This window comes from Canis lupus, chromosome 4 (genome assembly GCF_048164855.1).
Source record: "Canis lupus baileyi chromosome 4, mCanLup2.hap1, whole genome shotgun sequence".
Taxonomy (NCBI): domain Eukaryota; kingdom Metazoa; phylum Chordata; class Mammalia; order Carnivora; family Canidae; genus Canis; species Canis lupus.
The window spans coordinates 17,490,872-17,509,246 of NC_132841.1; the positions used below are offsets into that span (position 1 = coordinate 17,490,872).

Here is an 18,375-nt window from a genome sequence, read left to right on the forward strand (position 1 = left end):
TAAAATCCCCTCCCAACTTTACAGTACCCACCTATTATCATCTTTCTCTAATGCTGTTCTTTGTCTAGATGGTTGACTTCATGGCTAATAATCAAAGGTAGAAAGAGGCTGCAAATTTGTGGATCTTAACTCAAACACTGCTGTGGCAGCTTCTGCCTTTTATCAACAGCTCTCTATAGGGATTGATGATCTTCCAAACAACCGCACATCAGTTTCCTGATTGCTAGCTCTCCCATTTATACCAGTATTTTAATTTGCTTTATTTCACATATTTTTAAAAGAATTTCCTGTTAATATATGTAGCCACAATTCAATATGTTTTGTCCATCTATGAAATTCTATTTTGTACATATGCAACAATAAAACCATTTTTATTTCTCCATGAAAATCTGGACCTTGTTATTTTTTAAACCAATATATTTCTCTTTTTTAAATTACAAAATTTATAGCATTTATTTTTACTGTGACTATACTTTCTATATTAAGAAACTATAAAAAAGATGGACAGATTAAATCAAAAGCAAACATAAAGAATGCAATGATGAAGGACAGAAATCAATATAATAGAAGCAAACAAATAATTTTAATGTTATAGTAATAAAAATAACTTGGTATTGGTTATAGTATAGACACACAGCAGAATGGAATGGAACACAGAGCTTGGAAACAGGCACACAAACACAGTCAACTGAATTGTAATTAAGATCAAAGCCAATTAACTAAGGAACAGGTAACTATTTTAACAAATTGTGCTAGAACTGTTGAGTGTAAACACAAAAATATAAGAAAACTCACCTATATCTTGCAAATTATTCAGACGTTAACTCAGAATGGAATATAAACCTAAATGTAAAATGTAACTATACAATTTCTAGAAATAAACAGGAAAAATGTCTATGCTACCATGTTCACTAAAGACTTGAGATATTCATTAAAAATGAAAAATCAAGTACTTCTGATATGCGACACTATTAAGAAAATGAAAAGACAGACCGTGAACTCAGAGAAATTATATTTGCAAATTGCACTTATGATAACAAATATAGAATGAGGAACTTTCAAACTCAATACTCAGTAAGAAATCAGAAAAAAATACAAAGTTCAGCAAAATGTCTTAACAGATACCTCACCAAATAATGGCAAATAAGCATGCAAGAATATGCTCAACAGCAGTAGTCATTAGAAAATTGCAAATTAAAACAAGATGCTACTACATACCTATTCTGACAATACTAACTGATTGTGTAGGTGTTGAGTTTCCAGACTTTCATACAATCTGGTGAAAAAGAGAAATGGTAGTTACTTTTTGACATTTTTATAAAGTTAAATATATGTTACCCAATGACCCAGCAATCCCATGCCTACCTGTTTACCAAAGAAAAGTGAAGACTTATGTTCACACAAGAACCTGTATGTGCACATTTGTGGAAATTTTACTATAAATGTCCAAAGGTGGGAACAACACATACATCTTTTGCTATATTCAATAAATGGAATATTATGCAGCATTAAAAAGGGTATAAACTATTGAGTCATGTAGCAACATAGATAAATCCTAACTGTATTTTGCAAGTAAAAAGGAGACAGATTGCAAAAGCTATATCTTGTAGGATGCTGTTTATATGATACTCTGCAAAAAAAGATAACTTTTAGTGATGGGAAATACTGTTTTCTAGAATACTGGGTGTACAAATTGTAGTCATCCCTGAAAGATGAGCCTAAATGTATTGTAAATTCCTTTTCTCCTTTTTAGTATTTCTCTCCATCAGATGCTTGGCCTAGGGACAAGTTTGTGTTCATAGGATCATATTTTACACATAATAATTGTACAAGTGGAAAAGGAGAATGGGCATATCTAAGGATATGGCAAAACTGCCCTAGTATATAAAGTAAGAAATGTTTATAGCACTGAAAATTATAATGCCTTGACATATTGTCTTAATTTCATTAGTTTTATCAATGAACATACAAATACATTGAATGTTCTCAACAAATCTACTCATTTTTATCAGTGAAATGAAGTGAAATATCTTTTTCATGACAGATTATTTTTAAATAATTCTACTAAGTCTTTGCAAATGGCTTTCTTTCTTAATACTTAATTAAATTACTTAATCCTAATTAAGATATTCTGGAGATAAGGAAACTAGAAATGAAGTTGATTCACTCACTTTAAGTGACACCAAAACAAAGATAAAGGTTTATTTCAATGGTAGTATATTGTTTCTTACAAAAATGGAAGATCAAGTATCATATTTGTGCCTTTCTTCATTCATGGCAACTGTGTAGGTAGGCACTTGACTATTAAAGGTAAAGTTCACAGATCGTGTTGCTCTTCTGAGAAAATCTTTTAGTGGCTTAGCATTACTTTTGGAATCAAGTCTAAATTCATTTTCATAGGTACTCCATTAGTCATCAAGCCAAGTCATTCTGAATATCATCATATCTACAAGAAAACAATAGGTTTTTACTGTTTTCATTTTCTTTTCTTCCTTCATCTAGTCTCCTTATCAATATTTCATATGAAACTAGTAGTGAAAGCACAACTTAGTCCCACTGAAAAGAATCTGTGTCTCCAGATGAGGTATATTAGCTATTTAAACTCAAGGGGGTATCAAAAAGATAGCTAAATATCCCAGTTAAGTGTCCTACTTAAAGTTGTTACTGCTGATCTACAAACGATCACTTCAATAAACAGTGAGAGAGAAAATATCATTTAATTAGAAGAACTAAATTGACCAGAGTATTGCCAACAGAAACAGATTTTTATTTCTGAAACTGGGCTAATTATGATAGTCATTATACGCAAGTGCATTTTTAAATTCCAACTTGGTATACATTCCATTCTGACATAAATCATGAGAAACTGCATAAGGGAAGTACTCTATCTGCCCCATACAAAGCTGAATAATTTTTGCTATATTGGACTTTTGAATAAATAGAGGATTTAATAAGAATGATGATTTTTAAAATGTGCGTTGTAACATTCCCCTAACATTACAAACTAAACTTAAATCCATTTCACCCTTAAATCTTTACAAAATAATAATGGGTAATGGAACAAAGACTGTTATCTCTATTCCAAAGAGCAACAGCTAATATTTATTGACAGCAGTGTATGAGATACTGTACCTGGTACTCTAAACACATATCTCATTTAATTCTCAAAGCCATCCTACAAGAAAATGACTACTGTTTTACTATTCAAAAGACACAGCTAATTAGACTTAAAGGTAAATGGCAGACCAGGTACTAAGATTCAGGACCACTGAAATGTTCTTAATCCCTACGTGTGACGGCCTTCTGAATGAAGACACTGAAAACCTGAAAGCTAGAATTAGGTAGCTAAGCCGGATATAGAATCCAAATTTCTAATTGCTTATTAGACAAATTTTACTTCTATTTCACAAACCATATCTTTATGTAATGCCTTCTCCAGCATGCACACAACCTACTACTATCCGCCTTTTCATTTCAGAATTATGCAATAGATCTGTTCATAGGTACACATGCCAGCATAAAACTGCTTTTCATCTTCATTCAGTCATTAGTACCTTTAAAAGAGTTACATTGCTGAATATTGATAGTTACATCAAACAACTCACTTCACAATACCTACTGATCACTAAGAAGTTACTAAGTGCTTTTACTCACACACCTTTTCACTTATCTTTATTAGCAAACAAGAGAACAAATATTTGCCATTCATCCAATTGAGAACAAAGCCCTTTCCTTCTTTCTTTCTTCTTTCTTTCTTTCTTTCTTTCTTTCTTTCTTTCTTTCTTTCTTTCTTTCTTTCTTTCTTTCTTTCTTTCTTTCTTTCTTTTTCTTTCTTTCTTTCTTTCTTTCTTTCTTTCTTTCTTTCTTTCTTCTTTCTTTCTTTCTTTCTTTCTTCTTTCTTTCTTTCTTTTTCTTTCTTTCCTTCTTTCCTTTTTTCTTTCTTTCTTTTTTTGGGGGGGCATGTGGAGGGTTCACAGAAAGAATACTTGGCTCTGAAAATAGTTTTAAACATAATTGTTGATGCTATATCCGTAAGAGAAAATAGTATCGACAGCAGCTGTGAGTCTTACCTGGACAATGTCCACAGCATTAATGTAAGAAGGTTAGGTTGTCTGGATCATATGCTAATTGTCCTACCATTTTGCATGTCTTTCTGAAATCTTCCAAATGTTAGCGTGTTTTGAATTTAAGATTTAGAGTTTCCATGTACATTAGATAACATTGGGTCCTACTGCCCTACCTTAATAAAGCAGTAAGATTCAAGTGTCATTTTCAATTTGTACTTAATTTTTCTTATAGTATGCACTGAGGCTTTTTTTGTTGGTTAAGAAAAGGTAGAATTTAATTCTTTTTAAAAGATAACCATCAGATTATTCTTTGTGATAGATAATGCATTCAGAATCTTAAGAAGCATGGCAATGATTTAATTGCATAGAATTTACATGTGTTTTGTCATAGACTGGGTTGAGATATAGGTTTAAGATCTCACTGGAGAAATCAGTTGTTACAAGAGTGAAGATGGAGTCTGGAGCCAGAGTAGTGTGCAGTCAAAAGAGCCAAAGGTGAGTGAGATAATTCTTTGTGTTACCTCTGTATCCTTGGACAAGCTTTCATTTCTTTCTTATCTGTAAATCTGGAATAATACTTATTGTTATAATGATTTGGTGAGACCGTGCTAATAAACTCTTACTGTAGAAGCTGACCACAGAAAGTACTTAACACATAATAACTGCCTTTAATAATCAACATTTCCAAAGGTCAAATAGCCAAATGAATTTCCCCAGATATTACATGACCAAATCAATTATATAATATAAATTTATACATAGCTCATTTATAAGTATAAAATATTTATCAAAATCGGGTTAGTCACTTTAAGTTTATGAAGAAATGATGTTAAATTTTGTAATATTGCAGACATATGGAATAGTTAATATCATAATCACCGTAGGTAAATAATATATTCAATATCTCAAAGCCTTCATAAATCTTAAAATATTCTCATATTTTCTATATTTACATTTTTAACTAAAAGTTGAAAATAAAGATGAAGTCCCTAGTATACCCTTCCCTAGGCCATGACTATGAAACTTAATTTCCCCAGAACTTTACTACAACTTAGACAGTCTTCCTCCTGACACTAGGCTCTAATCTCCCTTTTCTTAGAACATTTACTTTAGAAAATTTACAATTCTTTTCTCTGCTTCTTTGAGATGTCCACACAATTTTTTTTAAAGCTTCTAGCCAGTTTCACAACCTAGGAATGTCATCCTGAGAGGAGATAGCACTCCATCTCCTGGTTTCTGAGAGAGAGTAGAAAGCCTTGGTTTGATGAATGCTTTGCTCCAAGTTGTAAAATTACCACCTATCTTAAAGCCAATTAGCAAATTCAGATGGATTTCTATCCTACAGTACTTTCCTACCAGCTTATGCCAAGCTTTAAAGCCTACTGATGAGGGAGCAGAAGGCAAGCTGAGGACAAAGCACAAGTTGACACCTTGCAACCCCACCCCCACCCCACCCACCGGGCCCCACACACAATCCTGGGTGGGATATGTGTGACATTCCTCCAGAAAGCTGCCAATTGTCTTAATGTTAATGCTTTACTATAGGGAAAATAACCCTAACTTGATGATGGCCAGGCCTCAGGTATCTTGTAGGTCCTCTTTAGCATATGAAAGTTCTTTTGAAACCTCTTTTTTTCCTACCTCCAATTCCTATGTATATAATCAACCACTCTCACAACCCCGATGCACCAGTTTTCTCTGCCCAAGAGTTCTGTCCCCTTGCTTTAATAAAGCCACCATTTTGCACCAAAGGCATATCAAGAATTGGGTCTAGGTCTTTAGCTCCAGACCTCACTTTACCCAACCTCACCTCTAAAACTACATCACTACCACCACCCTGCTTTAAGTTCAGACTTAGTCCTGGCCTTTCATTCCTATTAAAATAGTCTTTCACAGAGTCTTCTTCATCTGTTTAAGATGGTCAGCACATTTTTTGCTGTGATGTGCATTATCTTCCATCCCCAATTCCACTGAGAAAATTTGCAGCATTTGCACAAAATTCAGAAACAACAAAGCATACCATAAATAGTTAAAAACAAATAAAACAAGCCAAGGCTTCAAACAATACACTAAATGAATTGATAGTTTTCTCATAGACACAGGTATAACCCTCTGTCTTTTAAAGCAGGTTTGCAAATTCAGTTATTATTTCTAACATATTGCTCAGATTGCAAGACATACTCACAGTTTCTTCTTTGCCAAATATCTGTTATAACTAAGGACATATTCAGAAGTTTGGCACATGTATATTTTAATCTCCATGCTTTCCTCCTCTAATGTTATCAGTCTTAAGGTGGAACAAGGAAGGACATTAAAACTCCAAATAACAGACTCTGAGGTTTGACTTTGAAAATATCCAATGCAAACAAAACTAGATTATGTTTTGACAAGTTCTCCTGCTGAACCTTACTTACCACCTAGTGTGCCTTCCCCTATAAATGGGCTTTTTCAAAAAGACTACATGATGGATTATCCATTCATTCAGCCTCTTTAAATGACTCACTAGGACCCCTTCATTTACAATGAGAGCAGCTGAGGGAGCTAATTACCAAACTAAGCAAGACACAGCAGGAAGCAGTAATCATTAGTCACACATTTACCACACCTGGTAGAGGAACACTTTTAGGGAAGAGAGCTTTGCTGTCTATCATTATTCAACCCAGAGTTAAGTGAAATTCTTGATATGAACTATTGGTGGACAAATGTCCTCTCTAAAAAAAAGCTAATTTCCATAAAAATTTTATAGAAGAGAAATAAAGAAACTGAAAGAAGGTGATAAAAGTATTGATAAATTAAGGAGGAAAAACCAGTCCTTCTCTTTCTTTTTCAGTCTCTGTCTTGGCTTTTGAAAAAAAAATGAAAGAATATTAGCATGAATGGATTTTTAATGAACAAAAAGTTGCATATTTTGCTTGTGATTGTGGCATAACAACAATATTTACATTCATTATTGGTCATTTAGTAGATACCACTATTTTTTTTTTCTCAATCCTGCAAAGTCCTTTCAAGGCTAATTCTGTGGGACTCAGGAAATTTAACAAAAATCCCCTACCCCTGGACAAGCAGAGCAGGACTAACTCCATTTTGTGCTGCACCTGCCACCTCCTGTGTGACCCCCACATAACCTGCTTATTGCTTAAGGCGCTGCCCCACCCTAGTCAAGCTGCTGGGCACACCCTAATCGGAAACCGGCTCATAACAATGTAACCCTGCTTTGTGCCCCCCAAAACTGCGCACGGATTCTGACCAAAGTAATGGGCCAGCTCAAATGGATACTATAGGGTAAGGTGTAATTCACTCGGCCACCTGCGTGTGGACCGACATGACTGTGCAACTTTCTGTGTATCCCATGGGCCACTGGCCCCTATAAAGCTGCTATGCCTCTTAGTCTCGGGGTCCAAGTCCCTGCTCCACTGCATCGGGTACACTTGGACCCAGGCTCTAGCTTGTAAATAAACTCTCGTGTGTTTGCATTGGTATCGGCTCCTTGGTGGTATCTCGGATTTGCAATCTTGGGCATAAAAATTCCAAAATAGAAAAAGACTGATTTTTCTTCATACTTTTAACTGTAAAATTTAAATTTTAAATATAACTCACGAGTGAATGATGAAAAAAGAAAGACTCATCATTTTTACAAGTAGAGATTTCCATCAGACAGTTAAAGAAATAACAAGAAAACAAAACAAGAGCTATGGATATGATGGGGAGCAGAGTGCTTGCAGAGGACAAAGCACAAACTGATATCCCACAAAGGACCCCTCACCCAGGGTGGGATATAAGTGACATTCCTCAGGAGGCTTCCAATTGTCTTAATGTTTAATGCCTTCCTAGAGGGAAAAACCATCTTTAACTTGATAATGGCAAGGCCTCCAGTATCTTGTAGGTCCTCCTTAGCACATGAAAATCCTTTTGAAATCTCCCTTTTACTTACCTCCCCCAACTACAGGCTATATAATCAGCCACCCCTTCAGAGTCCCGGGGCAGCAGCTCTTCCTGCCCATGGGTCCTGTCCCCATGCTTTAATAAAACCACCATTTTGCCCAAAGATGTTTCAAGAATTTTTACTTGGTTATCGGCTCTGGACCTCACCTATATTCCAAAACGTCATCAGATATACATGTACATCCAGTCTATAATATCACGCCTAATGTCATTTTACTCACTCTGATGGGGTAACAGAGGACTAGGTGAGGACAGAACACATTGACAAGTCCTTGAAACAGGGAGAGTGACATTCCACCACAGACATAACTGCCTCGATGTTCATACTTTGCTAAGGGCAAAAAGCAATCTTAGCCTGACCCCCAGGAACCTCTAAGTCTACCCTGACATATAAAAATTACTTTATAAATTTCTCTTTATCTCTAAACCCCCAAGATACATGTTCACAATCATCCTCCAAGCACATGGCCCACCGATATACATCAGAAGGGGTCTCATGACTCAGGTTTTATTAGATGGTAATAAGTGATCTTTTCCCAACAATAGCTAGCCCCCTCAAGGTCCTGGAAACCTTGCTTCCAAAATTCCTTAGAGAATACACTATCTTCAAACCCCTCCTAACTCCCAGGTGTGTAATCAGCCATGCCTCACAGACCCAGGGCAACAGCTCTTCCTGCCCACGGGTCCAGTCCCTGTGCTTTAATAAAACCACCATTTTGCACCAAAGATGTCTCAATAATTCTTTCTTGATCGTCGGCTCCAGACCTCACCTATGTTCCAAAACTTCACAAACTCTATCAAGGAAAACAGCAAAATTAGTGTAGCAAAACTTTTCTTTCTGAATCCATGCTGACTGTGGTAATCATCTTTATTTTAGTAAGGGCTCACATTTCATGAGTTTAAAGGTTCAATTTAGGATAATAGCTTTTTAATTCATAAACATTTTAATGATATACTCAATTCTGAAAAACAATGAATAAAACTTTGAGAGATCTATTTGATTAATGCATTGTGCTTTGAAATTCCCCAAATGTGCATGTATTTATAAGAAGCACTATTTTCAGCGTGGGTCCGGTCCACTAAATATCCCTCTGATGTAGGGAAGCTGAAGGGACTCCATTTTAGAAAGGCTCGGTCTCTGCCATTTTTCTGTTAGGCCTTATTTACTTGTGTTGTATATTCTGTCTCTGAATAAACCAAAGAAGCTATGTTCTCACTTCAAGGGGGAAGCAAAAGTTAGTCATTCTCTGAGTTTTATCTTAGGTCCCGAACACCTAATAACATTTAAGAAGAGACAGATCCCAAACCCATATCAGGACATTAGCTTAGAACAAACCTCAGCTGACAATACCATCAATACCCCGACCTTCAGTGATGTATGGAATAACACCTATTGTTCACCTGACACTTGCTTTTGATTGGAACCTACCCTGGATTCCTGAGGGAACATGTACCCTAAACCCCTTTCCAAGTGACAAGACTCATTCTCTTTTCCTTTCTAAGTCTTCCAGACATTGTCTGCTATTGATGTGGGAAACACGGAAGAAGAAAAATCACTAAATTTCCTTACTACTTACAGCCTACTGACAAGTCATTGAAACAGGCAGAGTGACATTCCTTTAGGGATTTAAAGGCCTGGATATTGACACTCTGTTTAGGGCAAAAGGCAATCTTAGCCCATCCCTCCCTCACTCCCATACCCTGAGGATCCTGTGAGTCTATCTTAAAATATAAAAATTCCTATGGAAACTTCCTTTATCTCTACCCCCAAGATACATGTTGGCACTTATCCCCCAAGCATATGACCCACTGATATACATCTGAAGGGGCTCACGACTAAGGTTTTATTTATTTATATATTTATTTATTTATTTATTTATTTATTTATTTATTTTATTTTTTTGTTTGTTTTTTTGTTTTTGTTTTTTTCCAACTAAGGTTTTATTAGACAGTAGTAAATGACCTTTTCCTAACAATAACTAGCCCCCTCAAGATCCTGGAAATTTTGCTTCCAAATTCCTTAGAGACTTACCCTTTCCCTAACCTCCTAATTGAAGGTATATAATGGGCCACTCCTCATGACCCCGGTGCAGCTCTTTCTGCCTTCAGGTCCAGGACCCTGCGCTTCAATAAACTCACCTTTTTGCACCAAAGATGTCTCAAGAATTCTTTCTTGGTCATAGGCTTGGGACCTCACCAACGTTCCAAAATTACATCATTTGGCAACCTATTAGAGAATGTCTCTCACTCTAAAGAGCTTTCATTCTGTTCTAAACTTCACTTGAAATAAACTATCACTTTACTTTTTTGTGTCCCCAAGATTCATTCTTGGACTCCCTGAGACAAGAACCCTGCAATACTGCAACACTATTTCCTAACTGTCACTTAGACTATTCAATAGCTGTTTTCACTTTCTCAGTTTCAAGCTTGATTTCTATCTTGTGTGAAACCAAGGACCCTCTTGGCTGGACTTGTGGGACCCCCTCTGGGTCCTCAGATCTACGTGCCTGCATCACCTTTCCTAAAACTGCATCTGGATCCTCCCGCAATGATCACACATGCAAAGTGTGATCCCAGCCTCCTGACATGGGCATCTGAGAAATGGTGGGCACACAAACCAAGTCGTGATTATCAGAAATACTCTGCCAGGAATATGGAATACTGAAAAGCAACCAGTAAATCTATGTGCACAACTAAAACTTCAATATTACAATCTCTGGAACATTGGAATGTCTAATTTCTATGATGTAGTTTGAAAAAAGAAAAAGCATATCTTCAAAGAAAAAAAATGATGCAGATGTAAAATATAAAGCAAGAAGGATGCCACAACTTTAGGTGCCTCGGAATCCTTCTAGCTCCCCACTCCAGTTCCTGATGTCTATCTACAGGTGTGTTTTAAAGGTGTCGTTCTTGTTTCTTGTTACCACAATTTCCCTTTTTACAATACAACTGGCAGTTGCTCAAGTTGTATTCCTTTATGTATAAGATGACCAGTAAACTGTTTGCAGAGTCCTAGTTAATGTCTATTGCTCCAATTACCTAACCAGTGCAACATTTCACATGACAGTATAAAAAGGTGTTGTTATTAGCACTTTGCCAAGTGTATTGTAAACGATATTTTACTTTATCATAATAATTCATGACATAAATAAGATTGCATTACATATTTTTACTGATAAGAAAGGTAAGTTTTTAATAGTAAATGTTGCCAGGAACCAAAGCCAGAAAGTAATAGAAACTGAACTTTAAATCTAGATTTGTCCAATTACAAAACTTCTAATATTTCATCAAAGATTATGTAAGCTCTGAAAGGCAGATCTGTTGAGAACAAATTATTTGTTACAAAGGACAAAAATGTATATGTCAAAATGTTCTCAATTGGATCAAAAGAAAGAAATTTAGCTATTTAACAGTTCAAGTAATAAATGTGTTGAGGAAAAAAGATTTTATCAAAATTGTTTAATCAGATATTATTTTTAATTATTATTATTTTAATTATTATTATTAAGATTATTTAAATAAACCAAGATAGTTTGGTGGACTTTCTATTTAAATTTCTAATCCAGGGATCCCTGGGTGGCACGGCGGTTTAGCGCCTGCCTTTGGCCCAGGGCACGATCCTGGAGACCCGGGATCGAATCCCACGTTGGGCTCCCGGTGCATGGAGCTTGCTTCTCCCTCTGCCTGTGTCTCTGCCTCTCTCTCTCTCTCTCTCTGTGACTATCATAAATAAATAAAAATAAAAAAATAAAAATAAAATAAAATAAAAATAAATAAATTTCTAATCCATGTAAACACAATTCCAAGGTAATTTAACACTTTTCTTTCAATAGAGAGTAGTCAGTGAGGTATGCCCAATCAGGGATAGCTATTTGATACTGTTGCCCTTGCTGGCCATTTGGTTTAACAACCAATTGTGCCATTGCCATTGTTGGAAACTGTACGACATAGGGAGCTGCTAGCTGCTACCTGGCAGTATCAGTGGGAAATGTGAAAAATTATCTCATAAAAAATATGAAATAACCAAGTTCAACTATTATTTTATTTACATTGTTGTTGTGTAATTATTTTTTATAACTTTATTCATTGCATTTTTCCCTGCAATGAACTAAAAAATGCAACTTTATGCTTAATGAAAAAGCACTGACTTTCCCTGTTTCATTATTTAGATTTTTCATTTATAATAAATAATAATTTGTTTCAAATTAACTTTGCATCTTTGCCTTTTTTTTAAGATTTTATTTATTTATTCATGAGAGACAGAGAGAGAGAGAGAGAGAGAGAGAGCCATAGACGTAGGCAGAGGGAGAAGCAGGCTCCACGCAGGGAGCCTGACAAGGGACTCAATTCCGGGTGTCCAGGATCAGGCCCTGGGCCAAAGGCAGGCGCTAAACCGCTGAGCCACCCAGGCTGCTCATCATCTTTTCTTTTCTTAAGAAAGATTTATTCATTTATTTGAGAGAAGAAGAAGAAAAAAACTTTAAGCCACTAAGTTTGTGGTAATTTTTTACAGCTGCATTAGGAAATTAATACTCATGGCTTCTGCTAGAGAGAAAAACAAGAAAGATCAGGATGGAATATTCATAATTTCTTTTATAATCGAATTGTGGAGGGGATATACCATCACTTTCACTGTATTCTATTGTTCTTGCAAACTAACATTGATATAATGTAGTAGGGGGTTAAAAGCATATATACCAAATGTCAGGGGTTTGGAAGGAGGGCATTTGAAATGTATCTAGTACATGGGATATCCTTAAAGTTACAAAATCACTTAAAATAATTGTTCCTGTGGCAATTGGAAATATATGCTTCCAAAATGTATTTAAGTAATCATAATCTTACTATTTTGTAAAAGAAGCTTCTATCCATGCCTAATGTCTAGTTCTTTCAGTGTTGAATTAATTTGATTATAAATTTTCAAAATTATTTCTAAAACTGAAAAATGTACTTGTTACACATGGTACACACTGATGTAATTCATGCAAAAATTTCTTTAACCTTGAAATTGCAACAAAAATATTTTTCCAAACAAAGCTCTGTGTAGTACTAATCAAGAATTTTGAGTTCATTATTGTATTAGACATAGGAAATGATTGTGGACTTTTCATTTGCTTATTTAATAAGACTGAAAATAAAACTCATTCAAATCAAACTATCAATGGTATTATAGAAGTTAATCAATGCTTACACTTTGATGGAGATGACAAAATTAAAGCATTTGAAATTAAAAATAAAGTACAGGTATGTTACTTATTACTTAATACTTTGTTATAAATTACAACAAAAGGGATTAAAAATGTTGACAAGAGAGGTATCAACAAACTATTTTTTCCAAGGGAAAATATGAGTATATACATAAAGATAAGATTAGAGAAAATGTCAAAAATTGTGAAGACTACATTTGCATAATGAGGCTAGACAACAATTATGGATAAACTTGAAAGCCTAGCAAGTATATTTAAGTTGATATAATGTAAATAGGGAGCAATTGTTGAAGTTGACCAATAATGTAAGCTAATAAAATTACCATAGCTTACAGTAGGACTAAGCATTTTTTAAACACCTATATTTAGATCAAACTTACTAGAAGATGATTTGGAAAACTGTGTCAGAAGAAACAAGTTGATTATTCTATACATGCATTTATTTTTTATTTGATGCAAATGGATGATTGCTGTGCTAGAAATGTTTCAAACAGCAGTAAAACACATTGCCTCTGTTCCCAGAAGATTTAAAATATAATGAAAAGGACAAAGAATAATTTGAAATTCTGTAAATGGAGTGCTGTATTAGATCTATTTTCACAGATTGTTATTGAAGAATATAAGCAGGCTATAATCTAGATTGGAGGGTGAGAGATCACAGGGAAAATCTTAAAGTTTGAGATATATGGCTGAGTCCTAAGGAGTGAATAGAAATTTACCTAGAAAAGAGTTGTGTGTGTATGTGTGTGGGGTGGGGTAGGAGGCAGATTAATAGCATATTATTCGCCTAAAACTACACAAAATTACTGTCTTTCAGTTTTGAAGGTCAAAAGGTCAGAAGTATGGTATGGGCCTTATTGGGTTAAATAAAGGAGGCTGCAGCGCTGTATTCCTTTGTCTCTGGGGAAAATGAATTTCCTTCTTATCCGGGACTTTAGCAGAATTCCGTCTCTTATAGATGAAGGACCAAAATCCCCCTCTTCTTACTGACTGTTAATAAGGGTTGTTCCCAGCTTCTAGAGCCTATTTGTTTCATAGATATTTTCTTCCATCTTCAAAGTCAGTTATTCATTTCTTATTGATACAATAATCCATTACCATAAACTCATGGCTTAAAACAGTACGGATTTAGTTTTTAAAATGAAAGTTTTGGCAGAGCTGTATTCTTTTTTCCCTAGGGGCTTCATGGGAGAATCTACTTCCTTGCCTTTGTCAGCTTCTAGAGGCTTCTTGTATTCCTTGGCTTATATCTCCTTCTTTCATCTTTAAAACACATCACTCCAATGTCTGGTCACAACTTTTTGTCACTTCAATCCTTCTGCCTCCCTCTTACAAGAACCCTTGAGATTAGTTTGGGCCCACCTGGATAAGCCAGGACATTCTCTCCATCTCCAGATGATTAATGTAATCACAACTGCAAAATCCTTTTTACCATTTAAGTAACATATTTGTAGGTTCTGGGGATCAGGAAGTCATATTCAGAGGATCAGTATTTAGCCTATCACTGCCAACAACAGTGGGTCAAATGCATTTTATTATGATTTTTCTCTTCTATACTTGTGTATTTTGAGGCTCTGTGATTAGATGGACTCATCTGGACAATTCAAGATAATCTCCCTATTCCTACCTTCACTATATCTGCTAGGTCCCTTTTGTTATTCCAGGAATCAAGGCATGGATAATATTTGGCAAATATTATTATGTCTTCCATAAACAACTGTTAGGCTTTCCACAGGAAAAAAAAAAAAAACAACATGGTGACTGGAATAAACAAAACATGCACTACTAAATAATACACATGATCCCAGAAGGTTGAAATATACAGCATGAGGCAAAGAGAAAACATAAGAAATGGTATAAAGGGTTTGTCAGGTAAAGAATTTGCTTTTTTTTCCTTAGAAAATGAGGAGCCTATGATTTACAATGAAGAAGAATGACTGTTAAATCTGCAATTGTAAATATTTTGGCAGCACAATTGTGGACACACAGGACATTGCCACAGAATGTAAAGTTCATTATAGCAAGAATTTTCATCTATTTTTTTTAACTAGTGTATTCCAACACCTAGACCTAATGACTGGCATATAATTTTTATTTAATAAATATTTTTTCAATGAAAGCTTGATGACTGCATGATGACTTGGCAGTGAGACACCACATTTTGCCAGGGATATAAGCATGAAATGACAAATGCCATAATTAAACCAGTAAAGTGAAATAGAATACAAAAAAGATCAAGGAGTTGAATTAACCTGACTGAGGCATTGATTTTGAATGGGGAATAAGAGAGAAGAATGATTCAGATTGGCTACTTACTTTTTTGTTTAGGCATTTGGAAGCATTATGGTACATTCAGAGAAATAAGAGCTATAGGAAGAAAAGCAGGTTAATAGGGGAGCACAACTCTGGATTGAATGTGAGTACATCCAAGAGGAGAAATTAAGCAAATGAATACTGAGGTGTAGGGCTCAGGGAAATGACAATGTTAATGCAGGAATATTTATATTCAATAACTATTCTTACTGGCTTTTCTTGGAAAAAGGAAGCTGTATAAAGGATGATCTTATTATTTATTTATTTATTTATTTATTTATTTATTTATTTACTTACTTACTTTTTAGAGATTTTATTTCTTTATTTGAGTTAGAGAAGGAGAGGTAGCATGAGCAGTGGGGAGAGGCAGAGGGAGAGCAAGAAGCAGACTACCTGCTGAGTGGGGCACCCCATGCTGGGGCAATCCCAGAATTCTAGGATTATGACTTCAGCAGAAGGCAGACACTTAACCAACTGAGACACCTAGGTGCCCCAAGATGATCTCATTTAGATGGTAGCAATTTTCTAATTAGATACAAATTTAATATGGAATGTAGTTAATGTGTTTATTTAATGACTTGTCTGTTTACATTTGAAGTACGAATTTTTCCTCATACTTATGAAACCAGGGTAAAACCAAATAGTGTTAGGTAATATAACAAGCGTGAAAGATAAGTATAAAGGGTTTAAATAGATCCATGGTTACTCTTTAGGACAACAGATTTATGAAGTGTATAATGTTAGATGTTTCCAGAAAGATTCAACCAGAAAATAGAAACTATTTTATGGAAGATAAATAAACCCAATAATCTTGTTTGATTTTGAAAGAATGTTTCTTTTATTTAGCAGTGGTAACTGAAGAATTGTTTATTATTGATTTAAACAAAATTTTTCATACTGTATTAGACAAGGTTTTGCTTTTATTTGGAATCAATAATAGTCCAAGTTACAGGTAGATTTCCTGGAATTATGGGCCAAAAGTCATTGTTCCTTGTGTTTTTTCAACTTCTATTACTCATTATGAAGAAGAAAATTATCACTTATGACTACAATATCTTTAGGGATTAAAATATTTTATCAATAAGCCATATTAAATTAATGTTTTCTCTCTCTCTTAAATATAAACCTTATAAAAGAAACATACTCTATTACTTTGTTATATTACAGTGGCTTTAAGTTTATAGGAACCGAGCTAAATAAAAATAAAAATCTCTTGCCTCCTTAGAATAAGAGTTAAATATGAAATGGAAAGAATTTCTTACAAACGTGAATGACAATGGGATATTAAAATTATTAGGCAACTATAACCAGCATCACTTTCTCTCTGCCAATACAATCTCCTTCTATATCTTGAATGCACAGAAACTCCTCTAATAACTTAAGTAGATCAATAATTACAAAGGATATTCAGTTGTCTACTTTACAAGTATTTAAATTATATTTACTTATTTTTAGTTTAACAATGTATGATAAAAATTTAGAATATAAATATATAGAAAATTCACCTCAATTAAATGTTATACATCATCAAATTCCAATATCTGCCCTTCTTGTTATATTTATCACATAATATTTCCTTTGAAGCTTTAAAAAAAACTGTAACATTTATTGTTTTTTTCTGTAAATATGTTGTATGTATAATAAACCAAGACTTTGAAACATAATACAAGACAAAATAAATCACAATCCCTTAATATTACCTAATGTTCAATGTGTATTCAATTTTCCATGGTTACCATAAAACTTTTATGTTGATGAGCTAAAATCACTATCCAAAACATACTCACTTGGTTACTAGATCCTTTAATGATCTTTTTTATTGGCTTTATTTTTAGAACAATTTTAGGTTCACAGAAAAATTGAGAGGAAAATATAAATACTGCCCATCTACCCTGTCCCCACACATAGGTAGCCTGTCCCCTTATCAACACCATTCATCAGAGTGGTATCTTGGTTATGACTGATGAAACTACATTCACAAATCATAATTACCTGCCTAAAGTCCATAGGTTTTCATTTCATTCTCTTGGGATCGTGCATTTTATGTGGTTAGACAAATATATAATGACATGTATATCCATCATTACAGCACCTTATGAAATATTTTCACTGCCCTAACCATCCTGTATTTTGCCTAGTCATCTTTCACCACCTCTTTTCTCCCAACCTGTGGCAACCACTGACCTTTCTACTGTCTCCACAGTTTTTTTTTCCAGAATTTCGTGTAGTTGAAATCACATAGTATGTAGCCTTTTCATATTGCTTTCTTTCACTTGGTACTATGCATTAAACACCCCTGTAAGTCTTTTCATGGCTTGATAGCTCATTTCTTTTTAGTGCTGAAAAATATTCCGTTGTTCTGATCTACCACTCTTTATCCATCTCGCTGCTGCAGGATCTCTTGACTGCTTCCAAGTTTTGACAATTATGGATAGAGCTGCTGTAAACATATTTGTGTGCATGATTTTGTGTGCATATAAGTTCTCAGTTCCTGTGGGTAAATACTAGTGAGCAGGACTGTTGGATTGTATGGGGAAAGTTATTTAGTTTTGTAAGAAATTACCAGTCTTCCAAAGTTGGCTGTACTATTTCTCATTTCCACCAGCAATGAATGAGTTTTGTTGTTCCACATCCTTTCCAGTATTTGGTATTGCCACTGGTCTGGATGTGAGCTGCTCTAACAGGGGCGAAGAGGTATCCTGTTGTATTAATATGCATTTTCCTGATCCATATGATGTGAGACATCTTTTCACGTGTTTGTTAACTGTATCTCTTTGGCGAGCTGTTTGCTAAGGTCTTTGGTCCATTTTTTAATCAAGTTGTTTATCTTCTTATGGTTGGGTTTA

General features: G+C 34.7%; 1 long non-coding RNA gene across 4 annotated transcripts in view; it reads right to left on the bottom strand.

Moving 5' to 3' along the window:
- The window catches only part of LOC140631910 (uncharacterized), a 70,682-nt gene extending 54,718 nt beyond the window's left edge, over window positions 1-15,964 (bottom strand). For all 4 annotated transcript variants that reach the window (XR_012029459.1, XR_012029460.1, XR_012029458.1 and 1 more), the window contains exons 1-2: window positions 15,831-15,964; window positions 1,219-1,276 (exon numbers count right to left, since the gene is read on the bottom strand). This is a non-coding gene — a long non-coding RNA (uncharacterized lncRNA). The remainder of the gene's footprint in view (window positions 1-1,218; window positions 1,277-15,830) is intronic.
- Between the last annotated feature and the right edge of the window lie 2,411 nt (window positions 15,965-18,375).